We start from the raw sequence: 13827 nt of genomic DNA on the forward strand, positions 1-13827 counted from the left end.
TGCCTTCTCTGAGGCTTTAGCAGTCTCTGGCATCTGTTAGTGTTCTGAAAAGTCTCTCATAGTCCCGTACAATCCAGCCAAGGCTAGTTTCTCAGACACACCAAAGCTGTTTTGTTTCTGAGGTTGAAGTGGCAGAGGCTCCCTGCTGCAAAGTTTCTGGCTTGGCTCACTAGATCCTTTTTACTTGAAAATCTACTTTCTCAATTGGCCTTACCTAGAGTGATATTCATCCTGACTAAATCACCAGTACTTGTTTTCACAGGTGCATCCTGGCACATCTCCAAAACATCTTGTGCATTCACTGTCTTTGCAGATGTATGAGGGGGTTGGGTGGGGTGGAGAGACAACAAATGCTCAAAGAAAAGATATCCTACAGAGGCAGATATGATTTTATGGATAAAGAAAAGAATATGTCAGCAATTAGAATTCCACCCAAATTCATAGACACTGTATCATCCAAAGAAGGAGAGTTTTGACAGGGTAGTCTGAGGGGGAAGAAATGGTGAAGATAATTCTTTGAAGAATAGCTGTGCAGGTGAAGGAAAAGCTGAAGAATGTAGTCTTCTGTGTTTGGGGACTGCAATTTGAGACTGGAGTAGGATGTTGAGCACAAGTCAGGTGTTGGGAGTCATAGTGAGACCTGGGGATGATGGGAGTGGCCCCTACTGAAAAATCTTCAAGTTACATCTGTAGCTGTCATCTCTTCTTAAGCTCCCATCCATTATTTCATCTTCTGAAAGTTTACATTTCAAATCCAATCTGCCTGATGTGGAGTTTGTCACAATCTTTCAGGTCAGAAGATGCATATGGCCCATTAATAACATCAAAAATGATGACCTTTCTCATGGTTACACAGATATCTTCAGTCAACTCTTACTCCTTGTGCCTCTCAAATTTGGAAGACTTTAACCACTTAACTCCCACAACTGGTTTCCTTAATCAAGTCTTACTTAAGATGTTCACATGCCTTCCTGTCATATCTTCCTTTAGCCCTGGCAGAGTGCAGATATAACTACATTCTGTTCTTCTGGGGACCCTTCTGGATCCTACTGCACTCAGATGAGTTATAGCTATTTAACAGGAGTCGAAAAGCCTTCTGGGAGTGGCTGTCTGCTCGCCTTTTTAGTGTTAGGTTTGAATTTTATCTTACAACCTTATTAAATCCCTTATAGTTACTGAAAAAGTTCTTAGACTTTATTCATGCCATTCTTCTGTTTTGAAGTGTTCCATATGAGGGTTATCAGAACCAAAACAGGATAGCGCTGTCAAATTCTAGTCAAAACAGGAAAATTAGGCACATGGGAATGATCCTCGTTCAAAGATTGATAATAAGTTCAGAGGTGGCAGGAGAAGGGCTTATAGATTCTGAATGGCTTCCTGTTGTAAAAATTCAATAATTCTTTGACTAAAGAAGTGAGTAGGTTAGCAGCCCCACAAAGAAAGATACTTAGGGACTTAGCAGTTGGAAATCCCAAGAAACTGGTAGATGATGAGGCTGAGCCCAGTGTTGAGTCATCCCATGGGCATATTCAGATGCTGTCAATGTTCACATTCAGATGTTGCTGGCTCCCCCTTTCATTTCCAGCAGAGTTGGAGGGTGGGGAGGGGGTGTGGGAGTCTGGAACCCTTTCAGGAAATAGACCTATTCCAGTCTGCATCAAGGCACTGATAGATAATCTTCTATAAACATTATGTTGATTGGAGTTCCCACTGCCTGTCAATTGGTATCATCCTGAAATAATAAGTAAGGGTTTTCTGTGAGTCAAACACAGTCACTTCACTTCAGATACTGCCTGAAGGGTCTAAATTCAGAACCATTAATTAATTCATTCCCAGTGTCAGGGCAAAGGAGCCCAAACCCTCTCATTTCCTCTCCTTGATGCTGGCTGGGCGATATCACATGGGTTTCCTTCTTAATTTAGCAATGTCATATTTGACAAGCATTTAGTGCACCCTCACCCATCTCTGTTTCCTTGAACAGAAGAGAGAAAACAAGAGATCAAGGCATGGATTCATCAGCCTGGTGGGTAAATGACAAAGGTTACAATATGTTATATTTAGATCTGTAATTTGCCTAGGAAAGATAATTGGGAAATTAAGTTGCCTGGTTAGGAAGTCAGCAGTCCTTCTGTTTTTGTCTAGTCCTGTAGTTTTGTAAAAGTTCAGGGTTTCAATACCTCCAGGCACTAATAATTAATTTAGAAAAAGTTGGAAGATGTTGCATATCAACTGCCTTTTTTAATGAGATAAGTCAAAGGGGCAAAGAGAAGGGAGTTTCTCGTGGTAATTGGTTGTTAGAATCCCCACATTGCCTTTTTAACACATTCCTTTGAAAAGAGTTAGCTTTCAGATTATGTAAGAATTCCTGGCAATAACTGCTGTTTAGAAGATTCAGTGGGGTTAAAAAAAGAGCACATGAATTTGGGAGGAAAACGTGTCACTGGGGGTATGGAGAAAAATTGAGGGGAGAGGATGGAGGATGGATTTGATCAAATCTCATTATAGGAATGCATGAAATACTCAAACAATAATTAAACTCAAATAATTTTTAAAAAGATGAAGAGAATAGGCATGCTCAGTTTTACCCAGAGGAAAAAAACCACCAGCCTCCGTGTTCTACTGTTCCTGGGATAATTTTGCTTTCAAACTCTTTTAGGAGCCGAGAGTTCTCCAACGTATGACTGAAGTTGTGGTGTTGTGGACTGGAAGTATGGGTGAGAGCTTTTTTGGAAAATTTTCTGTATGAGATTTCTCTGGTAACTGCATTCAGTTAAAGGTCTGGAGTCAGGATTTGCGTTTCTAACGTGCTCCCAGATGAACTCTATGCTCTAGTCCAGGGACCAAACTCTTGAGACTCAGAAGTCTCAGATGATACTTTCCATTCTTGGCTGCAAAGGAGGCTCACTGTAAGAGGTTGCAAAAAGGTACTGACAGTTCTGTTCCACCTGAGACCAATTAAATGAGAAAGCACACACAGGCTTCTAGGTATTTGAGAAGTTCCCCATGGGCAGTTCCGACACAATCAGGGTTAGGACCCACTGGAAGAAGTGACTTCCAAGCCCTGCACTCCAGATGTGATTACTAGTACAGCAGCAGTGTAGCTTGGGAGCTTGTTAGAGAGACAGAACCTCAGGCTTTACCATGCCCACCAAATCAGAACCTTCATTGTAACTAGGCCCTCAGGTGATCCAAGAATATACTGAATTTCCATGGAAAGGGACTATTTAAGAAGCCCCCAGTAGAGAAGAATGGAATTCAAATTAGTATCTTTCTTTCCCCCTTTTATTGAGACTAGATTTTTTTCTTACATGATATAACCTATTATTATCACCCTTTCCCTATTCTTCCTATTTCCTCTTCAACTCTCCTCCCATCCAGATCTATTTTCTTTCTATCTCTTTTAAGAAAACAAATAAGCTTCTAAGGGATAATAATAAATAAAATAAAATATAGGATAAAACAAAAAATAACATATTGGAATTGGTTAGGTAAAACAAACAAAGAGAGAAGAGCCCAAGAGAAGTCATAAGAAATAGATACACTTATTTGTACACTCATGAATCCCATAAAAACACTAAGTTAAAAGCCATAAAATATTTTCAGGGGATGTGGTGCAGGCCCAGTGCATGCTGCTTCAGCCTTTATGGGTTCATATGAACTCTTCTCATGTTGATTCAATGGTTCTTGTTTTCATGGTTTTCTCTATTACTTTTGACTCTTAAAATCTTCCTGGTTCCTTTTCCAGAGTTTCCTGAGCCCCGAGGGGAGGGATTCAGTGGTCATATCCAATTTAGGGCTGAATGTTCCAAGATCTCTCACTCTCTGTTGAATATGGTACCATTGGTCTCTGTATTTTCCTCATCTGCTTCTTTGATGATGGTTGAGGAAGGCACTGGTCTATGAGTGTGGGAGAATGTTATTTACCCCAGATCCCTGGGCTGTCTAGTCTCAGGTGTTTGGTCACACAAACTGTGTTGGGTATGGGTTCTATGTTGTAGAGTGGCCTTAAGTCACATCAGATACTGGTTGGTTACTCCCACAAGCTTTGTGCCACCATCTCCCTTGCATATCTTGCTGTCAGGACACCATTGTAGAGCAAAGAATTTAGGACTGGGTGGTGGTTATGTTTCTCTTTTTGGTACCCTGTAGAGTACCTTACTGTACCAAAGACTCGAGAATGCAGCAGGGAACAGCTCAATTTCACGTTCAATGGATTGTGCAGGAGCATTCTTCAGCAATAAGATCTTTTTGTGGTCTAGGCAACAGCCTAGGTTGCTGTGGATTCTCATGAAATCCCTTTGCATTTAGATGCAAACAAATAATAGTATTAGAAGCTTCATTTAGTGACTAGGGAAGGCCAGTTGAGGTCTCCTCTATTATATGGCAATTTCATTTAGATCATCTTATTATGTGTATATATTTTAGGAAACTTCTACTGTATTAGGTTTCCATACTACTCTTCAAATGACCCATAATTTTAGCTATCCCTTGCCATGTCCTCTTGTGTCCCCCTCTTCCCTCTCACTCCCATCCATCCATCCATTCATCCATTACTATCTGTTCTAGTTTCCTTTTCTGAGAGATCTATATCCCCAACCCCTTTGCTATTTCACCTACCCTCTGTTGTTCTACGAATAGGGGCTTGGTTATTATTGACTTAACAGCTAATACCCAAATATTTTTTTTTGTTGTTGTTCTGGGATATCTCACTTAGGATGATTTTTTTCTAGTACCATCCATTTACCTGTGGATTTCACATTTTCATTTTTTAAAATGGAGTAATATTCCATTGTATTGTACAACATTTCTTTATCCATTCTTCTGTGGACATCTTTTTGAAGGGCATCTAGATTGTTTTCAATATCTATCTATTATGCATAGAGCAGCAATGAACATGGTAGAACAAGTGTCTCTGTGGCAGGATGAAGTGTTCTTTAGGTATGTGTATGGGATACAGAGATAAAATGGGAATTCACAACAGGAGAATCTCAAATGGCTGAGAAGCACTTAAATAAATGTTCAAAGTCCTTGGTCATTAGGGAAATGCAAATCAAAACAACTCTGAGATTCCACTTTATACCAATCAGAATGGCTAAGATCAAAAAAACTTAGGTGATAGCACATGCTGGAGAGGATGTGGAGAAAGAGGAACACTTCTCCATTGTTTATGGGATTACAAACTGGTACAACCACTCTGGAAATTAATGTGGCAGTTCCTCAAAAAATTAGAAATAGATCTACCTGAAGACCCAGCTATACCACTCTTGGGCATATACCCAAAAGATGCCCCACCATACCACAGGGACACATGCTCCATTATGTTCATAATGGCCTTATTTGTAATAGCCAGAAGCTAGAAACAACCCAGATGCCCCTCAAATGAAGAATGGATACAGAAAATGTGGTTCGTTTACATAATGGAATATTATTCAGCTTTTAAGAATAAGGACATCATGAGTTTTGCAGGCAAATGGATGGAACTAGAAAATATCGCCCTGAGTAAGGTAACTCAGATCCAAAAGGATATGCATGGTATGTACTCACTAATACATGGATATTAGCCAAAAAGAACAGAATACTTAGGATACAACCCATAGAACTTAAGTTTAACAAACAGAAAGGCCCAAGTGAGGGTGTTTCAATCACACATAGAAGGGAGAAAGAAATAATCATGGGCAGAGGGAGGGAGGGACCTAGGTGAGAGAGGGGATGGGGAAGGAGAAAGTGGGGGAACAGGATTAGGTATGGGGGAGCAGGAGAGAAGCCCAGAGGGCCAGCAGAATGAATGGAAATATGCAGCCTCATGGGGTGGGAGGTGGACCCTTTAGAAGGTACCAGAGACCTGGGAGGTGAGAGACTTTCAGGACTCAATGAGGGTGACCTTAGCCAAAATACCCAACAATGGAGAGAGAGAACTTGAAGAGTCTACCTCCAGTAGATAGACAGAGCCTCAAATAAAGGGATGGAGCCAACCCACAGTCAAATTTTCTGACCCAGAATTGTTCCTTTCTAAATGAACTGCAGGGAGAAGAGACTGAGGGAAAAGAGGTCCAATGACTGGCCCAACTTGAGATCCATTTCCTGGGGCTGCACCAAGGCCTGACACTATTACTGATGCTATGGTATGCTTACAGACAGGAGCCTAGCATGGCTTTTCTCTGAGAGGCCAGCCAGCAGCTGACTGAAACAGAAGCAAATACTTACACCCAACCACTGGACTGAAGTCTGGGACCCGTATGGTTGAATTAGGGGAAGGATGGAAGAAGCTGCAGAGGAGGGCAACCTCATAGGAAAACCAGCAGTCTCAACTAACCCGGACCCCTGGGAGCTCCCAGATACTGAGCCACCAACCAGGCAGCATATAAGAGGTGGTCTGAGGTCTCCGACACATGTGTAGTAGAGGACTGTTTGGTCTGGCCTAAGTTGGAGAAGACAAGCCTAATCATTGAGAGACTTGAGGCCCCAGGGAGTGGGGAGGTCTGATGGGGGGGGGCATCCTCTTGCAGACAGGGGAGGAGGAGTGGGATATGGAACTGCGGGAGGGAGGACTGGGAGTGAGGCAATGGCTGGATTGTAAATAATAATAATAATGATAATAATAGTTTCAATAAACAAATACAAGCAAAAAACTCATAGCCTAGTCATTTGTTCAAATAAAAAACATTCAGAAATTCAATGTCATCTTACATATCTTTTCTTGTCATTATTTATAGATGTATGGAGTTCTGTGACAATCTAAGATGCAGTCTATGGTTAAGTAAATTACATAAAATTTACCTGAGGCAGGTAAATTGTATTAACACTCTTCAAATTTAGAGGATCAATAGACACCAGAGAAAGGTTAACTTATGGAGTTTCCTGGGTGGTGGGCAAACACATCAAAGTGAAATCAGAGTTAAAAGCCATTGCTCCCTTGGTGAGCTTTGGATGTGGCTGGATTCAGTGGATTTGAATATATTTGTGATTAAAATAATGCCCAAGTCAGGAGTTCCTAACTTTCTTTCATTGTGGCCATTTAGCAAAGGAACCTGGCTCTCAATTGTTTGTGGAGTGAAATATTATAATAGTAACCGTTATTAGCAACAGCATTCAATGTGGATTTCCGGTTTAGCCTTTTGTGCATCAGAATGAAGGGATTTTTCAGTAAGACTTGATGGCAAGTGCTGTGTCCATTGTTTCCACAGACTACTGTGGCCTCACAGGCAGAAAAGTTAGCAGATTCAAGGAAGATCTAGAGAGCTTAGTAACTTTGTGCTCTTTGTCTGGGTTGTGCATCTTTATTTCAAAGATAAGAAATTTCAAATCTTTGGAAGTCTAACCCATGTTGAATGCTAGTCATGAATGAAAAATTCCACGTCTGAGTTCATGTGGCAGATTGAAATCAAAATGTAGGCCCACTAAAGCTATTGCACCTAGTTTTTCTTAGGCTGTATGTATAGGGTATATGTTAAATAGGTAAATTTGTATATGTAACATAATGTTCCATCCCTATAATTGCTTATTATGTGTATGCAAAGATACTAAAATCCCAGCAACTGCAAAATATGGAATCCTGGCACTGAAAGCATTTTGAATAAAAGATACACTGGATCTGTACACAAGCTGGGTTTGCTTGTTTGTTTGTTTGTTTGTCTTGGAGGCAGGATCTCCTATAACCTAGGCTTTGACCTTACTATGTGGCTAAGGATGTTCATGAACTCTGATTCTTTTACTTTCACTTCTCCAGAGCTGTACCATCATACCAAGTTTTATGCATTGCTGAGGTTCAAACACATGAGGCAAGTACACTGAAAACTAAGCTAAATCCACAATCCCATTGCGTGTGATCTATTTTTGTCATGTATTTGATAGACAATCAGTTGTAGGAACAATGTCGGGGTTGGTGGAGAAACAGAGAACCAAAATGATCAGTAGTCTATGTGATGATGGCAACTTGCATTTCCTTATCTGAAAATAAAGGTATCTATTCTAACTAGGTACTAAGCAAAGATAAGACCATATACATCTAATATAACAATAAAATAATGATCTATTAATATCTTAGCTCTGTTCACTTAGAGGATGTCATATATACATACATTTTGGGGAAAATTTTGTACAAAAGAAAAAGTGCAATATTGCTCATGGGCCTATTGGAAAGAGGTCATGAATTCATGAATCAATGAGCTAAAAATCAAAACTATCCTATATATTTATAGCGAGAGAATAATTGATAAATTGACTTAGAAGTCATTCCAACTCTGAAATTGATGTACCATTTTTGGAATATGCATATCATCACTACTCTTATAAATCAGAAAAAAACCCACAAAGCAATGAAAATGCAGGCTTGGACACCAGCAGTGTCCCAGTAAGCCATCACTCAGTCGATGGACAGCCAGCCAGTTCTTCCTAGGTAAGCCTTCACCTTCAAACAAGCAGTTTTTATATTCTAATTTCTATTAAGTCAACTGAATGGGAGAGACGAAAAATCTTCAAATTGCATTATACAGCACTCACATGCCTTCCTATAGATTTCTCCCTCTCATCCATCCAGGAACATTGATTTTCTACCTGGGTTTCGGAAAGAGCTCTTCTCCCCAGGTATCTTCATTTAGGTTGCTGACCAAAGCATTATTCATACTTTTCCAGTGACCATGCCAGTGCCACACCTGCTGCTAGGTGCTCCATTCTCTGAGTAACAGAAGCCATAAAACCCCTTGGAGTAGAAGTGATTTACAAATGATGCTTTCCAAGAACAGAAAGCTTTCCAAGGATGCTAGCTTCCTTCCATCACTATGTGTAGACAGTGCTGTCTTAGAGTTTCGCAATCTCATACTAGCAGCTAAGTAGCTTCTCATACTGACAAAGTTCTTTTCTGCTCTATTGCATCCCCCAGTCAATATCTTTATCCTTAGCTCAATTCTGAAGATGGGAAAATGATCTCAGAGATGACATGGAGTCACAGGTGTCCCCATTACTGCCTCACATATAGCTGGTTCTTGCTATCTAGAAGTATGGGGAATTTATGAAGATAATTAGAGCCTGACCCATATGTGAAACATATTGTGAAAAAGACAAACATCCATGGTCAGAAACAATAAGAATAGTTGACATTATTAGTATGGTATTTTACAAACTGTATCCTCTGAACCATGAACCAAAAGCCAATTCTTTTTCTCTTTAATTTCCTCTTCCTGGTGTTTGGTTGCAGAAGGGAGGAAAGCAGCTAGCACAGTCTTGTGGTCTCTATTTAACTAGGGATTTGCTTTTTTATCTAACAGAAGCATATGATGGAATCAAAGGGCATCTCTTATTACTCAGATGTGATCACCCTGTGGCTTGACAGCTATACATGCCAGAGGTAAGTGGTTGAATTGTGATTCCAACCCCAGAACTTACTTGTTCCTCTCCTAGTTTATTTGCTCTCTGTGAATAAACTGCAGTATTGTGTCCCATCAGAGGGTTTGGAATAGCGTTCTTTAATAAGAACTACGGCTCAGTCCAAATGTGCCCCAGGAAAGCATATGCTGCTGTCTTTACTCTGGCATTTTACCTTAGCTTGAGATCAAGTAGTCTATGGTCCTCAAAGATGTAAGACAAAAGAAGAACAAATTAGGTTCAGGATTGAGAAAAGAGAAATCTAAATCTCACCAGTCCTTTCTACTTTTTTTTTTTTTGATGAATACCAGGGATACTATCTATTTTTACTCAAGAATGAGTTAAAAACATTTCCACCGAAACATTTCTGCTCTTTTGTTTGAAGAGCAACTCTGACAGCCACATGTCTAAGGGTGTGGTACAGCATCCAGACATGTACCATAGGGTAGATAACCACAAAGCTCAGTACCATCTTTAAGCTGGAAAGTCAACTCCTTATGACTTTCACAGAGGTCACAGAACTCACACAGCTTGCTGTACCACCCTATATACATGTCCTTTGTTCATTACTGACTACAGCGGACCTATTTTGGTAGAAATTTTAAATTTTGTTTTCACACTGTGTTATGTTGATGGCAGCACATGAACTTTGCAGCCAATGTATCTGCAGACTGTTGCTTTGTGTATGTGTATCACAGGTCAGTCTCCATTATCCATTTACAAGTTTGCTCTGGAGAAACCTTCTCTGAGGACCACTTACAACATCATCTGTTTTTTGTAACTGGCTCCCTTAAAATCCAATATATTCTGAAAGATATGATCAATAAGCAGATGGCTCACGCCCATGCACATGCCAAGAAACGAGGCGTCTAATTAACAGTTAGAAAAGGGTGTGAGGTGATTGCAGAAGTGAAATAGAGACCCTGCGTGGGCTGGGAAACCCCTGGATGGGGAATCTGGGTTGTTGGTGTGACATGTTGTTGAGCGGTGGCTATTGGACGAGAGAACAGAGATAAGCCCTTCAGGTACACTCATTAGGACTTTGCAACATTCCCAATTATCGTTTGACCTGGTCAGCAGTGGACATCTTTACATTGCCTTGAGAAAAGAATCAATAGACAACAAAGAATACAAAAGTGTGTGCCATTAAGGGGAATCAGAAATGAGGCATTTTTTCTCATCAGCAAGTGGTGGTTACAGGAAGGATGAGTGCCTACCATTATGGAGGCAAAGGAAGCTTTCTCCAATGAGTAATGTGGTGCTCCTAAGCAAAGATCAGGAAAAGAAAGCTTGTGAGAAGATGCCAATGCATTTCCACAAAGACTCCCCATGGATCTTCAGTTAATCTTCAAATTCCACAGATGCTATCAAGGAACTCAAGTACCAAGACTCCTTCCTGCATATGCATCTCTTGTCCCAGATAGGTACTGAGATGGATTCTTTCCCCTGCAACTAGGAAGGGCTGACAAGGATCATTCACTGGGTCAGAGAAGAGAACTAGTCTCCATGTGACAGTTTTCCTTGCCACCCAGGAAATTTGACTAACCCATCGCCACTCTGTCCCTCCTGAATAGATTGTTTTGTGTTGAATATCCAGCATTTCTAGAATTGAGCCCTATATAACATTTATTATATAAACTGCAGACTGCTAAAGAGAAGACAGTGCTTTAAGTTTGATTCAAGCTGGGATTGGAATGACTGTCATTTTTTTTTTTAAAGCCAATAAGACTGAAGATATTAAGACTATAGCTTGATGGAGGTGATGCATCTCTCAAGGCCACCAGCACCCTTGAGAACAAACACACTAAACAAAACACACTAAACCACACACACACACACACACACACACACACACACACACACACCAACAACTCCTTTCCTTTTTGATCTGACTTTCTTTCTTCCCTGAAGAAAAGAAACACAAGAAACCATGTGGATAGGCTCAGGATTCTTTACTTCTTTTCTAAGGGAAAAAAAGACAACTAGCTGGGTTCCATAAGCTGAGGAATGTTTTTATTAAAGTTTACATTAACCATTAACTATAGGGTATAACATGATAGCCATTGCACTTGTTAATTTTGTATGAATGCTATTAGATTTGTTTGCTGGTTGAGTACTAAATGCTAATGTGAATGTATTTTTGTATATGAGTATCTTTTAAATAAGCAGACTTTGACTGAAGTAGATTGCAGTCAATTTCAGAGTTCTTCAGCCAGTCAATAAAAGGTCTTAAGAGCACAAATGATTAACATATACAAATCAATGGCCTTCTTATATACCAATAATGAACATGTTGAGAAAGAAATGAGGAAAATAATTCTATTGATAATTGTCTCAAAAAGTAGCTTAGATGAGTGGTTTTCAACCTTCCTAATGCTGTGACCCTTTAATACAGTTCATCATGCTGTGGAGACATTCAACCATAAAATTATTTTGTTGCTACTGCATAAATGTAATCTTGCTGTTGTTATGAATCTTAATATAAATATCTGATATGTAGGATATCCGATATGTGATCCCCAAAGGAGTCTTGATCTGTAGGTTGAAAACTGCTGCCTTAAATTAACCTGAACCAAGGAAGTAAAAGATTTCTATAATGAAAAATTTTAAATGCTAAAGAAAGAAATCAAAAAAGGCACTAAAGATAGAAAGAACTCTTATGTTCATAGGTCAGTGGAATTAATATAATAAAAAATTCTGTATTACCAAAAGCAACCTGTACATTTACTGTAATCTCCATTAAAATTCCAATGCTATTCTTAGAGAATTTGAAAAATCAGTCTTAAAATTATTATAACTATACATTTGACAGAAGATTAGTATCTAGAAAATTCAAAGAATTTAAAAAATCATCAAGAAGGAGAAATCAAACAATTCAATCAGTAAATGGGCTAACACAATGAATGGTTTTAATATGGTGAAATACAAATGAGCAATAAACATGAAAAAATGTTTGACATCAGTAGCTATCAGAGAAATGCTAATTAAAACTGCTTTGAGATTCCATATTACCCCAGTCAGAAAACAAATAACAACAAATGATGATGAAGTTGTGAAGGAAGGAAACTTATATACTGATGATTGGAATGTTAACTAATCTAGTTAACATGAAATCATGAAAACAGAGGTTCCTTAAAACTCTAAAACCATAGTTGTCCTGTGACCCAGCCATACAATGCCTATGTACCTAAAAAAATTTAAATCAATATGTCACAGAGACCTTTGTATACTATTCTTTACTGCTGTGCTATTTATAATAGCTAAGGCATGGAATCAACTCAGGTATTCATCAGAGTATAAATGGATAAAGAAAATTTGGCTTACATGCAAAATGGAATTTTCCCCATCTATAAAGAGGGACATGAGTATGCTGTTTACAAGAAAGTAGATACCACTGAGGATTATTAAACAAATTAATTCAACCTCAGAAAGACATCTCTATATAACAATATTCACCAATTACAAAAAAGAAAAGAAATAAGAATAAGAATAAAAATAAAAATAAAAATAAAAATAATAAAAGCACATGGTGAGGGTTTCTCAGTGTGACTAGCTGTCTTGTGCTCCAGCTGCCATGCCTTCCCCACCATGATGGATGTAGTCCCCTCAAACTGTGAGCCACAACAAAGTCTACCTTCCTTAAGTTGTTTTTGGCAGCTATCTTGTCAAAGGAACAGCATGATAACAAATATACTGTCTAGTGGTTAGCCAGGCACTAGCAACTGTCAGAAATGAATGATCATCAAAACAAAAAGGTTCTAACATAGTGTTATTTGGGAGGAGGGGGTCACTATGGATATACTGTATAGGAAACAGAGTGACCAATACCTTTTCGAGAAAGGAACATAATAACATTATGTAATTCCTCTTGCAGGTAAGCTTATTTTGTGACTAGACTTCAAAAAATTGACAGTGACATAGAGCCATTTGCCCACGAAGGGAGACTGAAAAGCAATTTATTACTGCTAAACATACAGCCTATGGCTGAATTCAAAGTGTAGGACTGCAGCCCTCTAGTGTTCAAACAGAGTTTAGTAATTTGTTAGCAATACTGTAAGAGAGGGTTTTGTTGTTGTGCTTGTTGTTGTTTTTGATCTGTTTTTTGTTTTTGTTATGTTTTGTGTGTTTGTTTTTTACTTGAATGGTATACATATACCATACACACACACACACACACACACACACACACACACACATATATATATATATATATATATATATATATATATACATTTATACATACATATATATGTAGACATACATATATACATATACATACATATACATCACATACATACATAATATCGGGACAAAATTATAAAAACTCACTGATATTTTAGATGGAAGAAAGTATCTTTTTAGTAAGCCCATTAAAATACAGAATTTAAATCAGGTGAACTGGTACTACACAGGAATCAACAAAATGTGGAAGCCTGATTTAAGGATGGTGTTGGACTGATTTCCTAT

This window comes from Grammomys surdaster, unplaced genomic scaffold (genome assembly GCF_004785775.1).
Source record: "Grammomys surdaster isolate TR1022 unplaced genomic scaffold, NIH_TR_1.0 65, whole genome shotgun sequence".
In the NCBI taxonomy this organism is placed as follows: Eukaryota; Metazoa; Chordata; class Mammalia; order Rodentia; family Muridae; genus Grammomys; species Grammomys surdaster.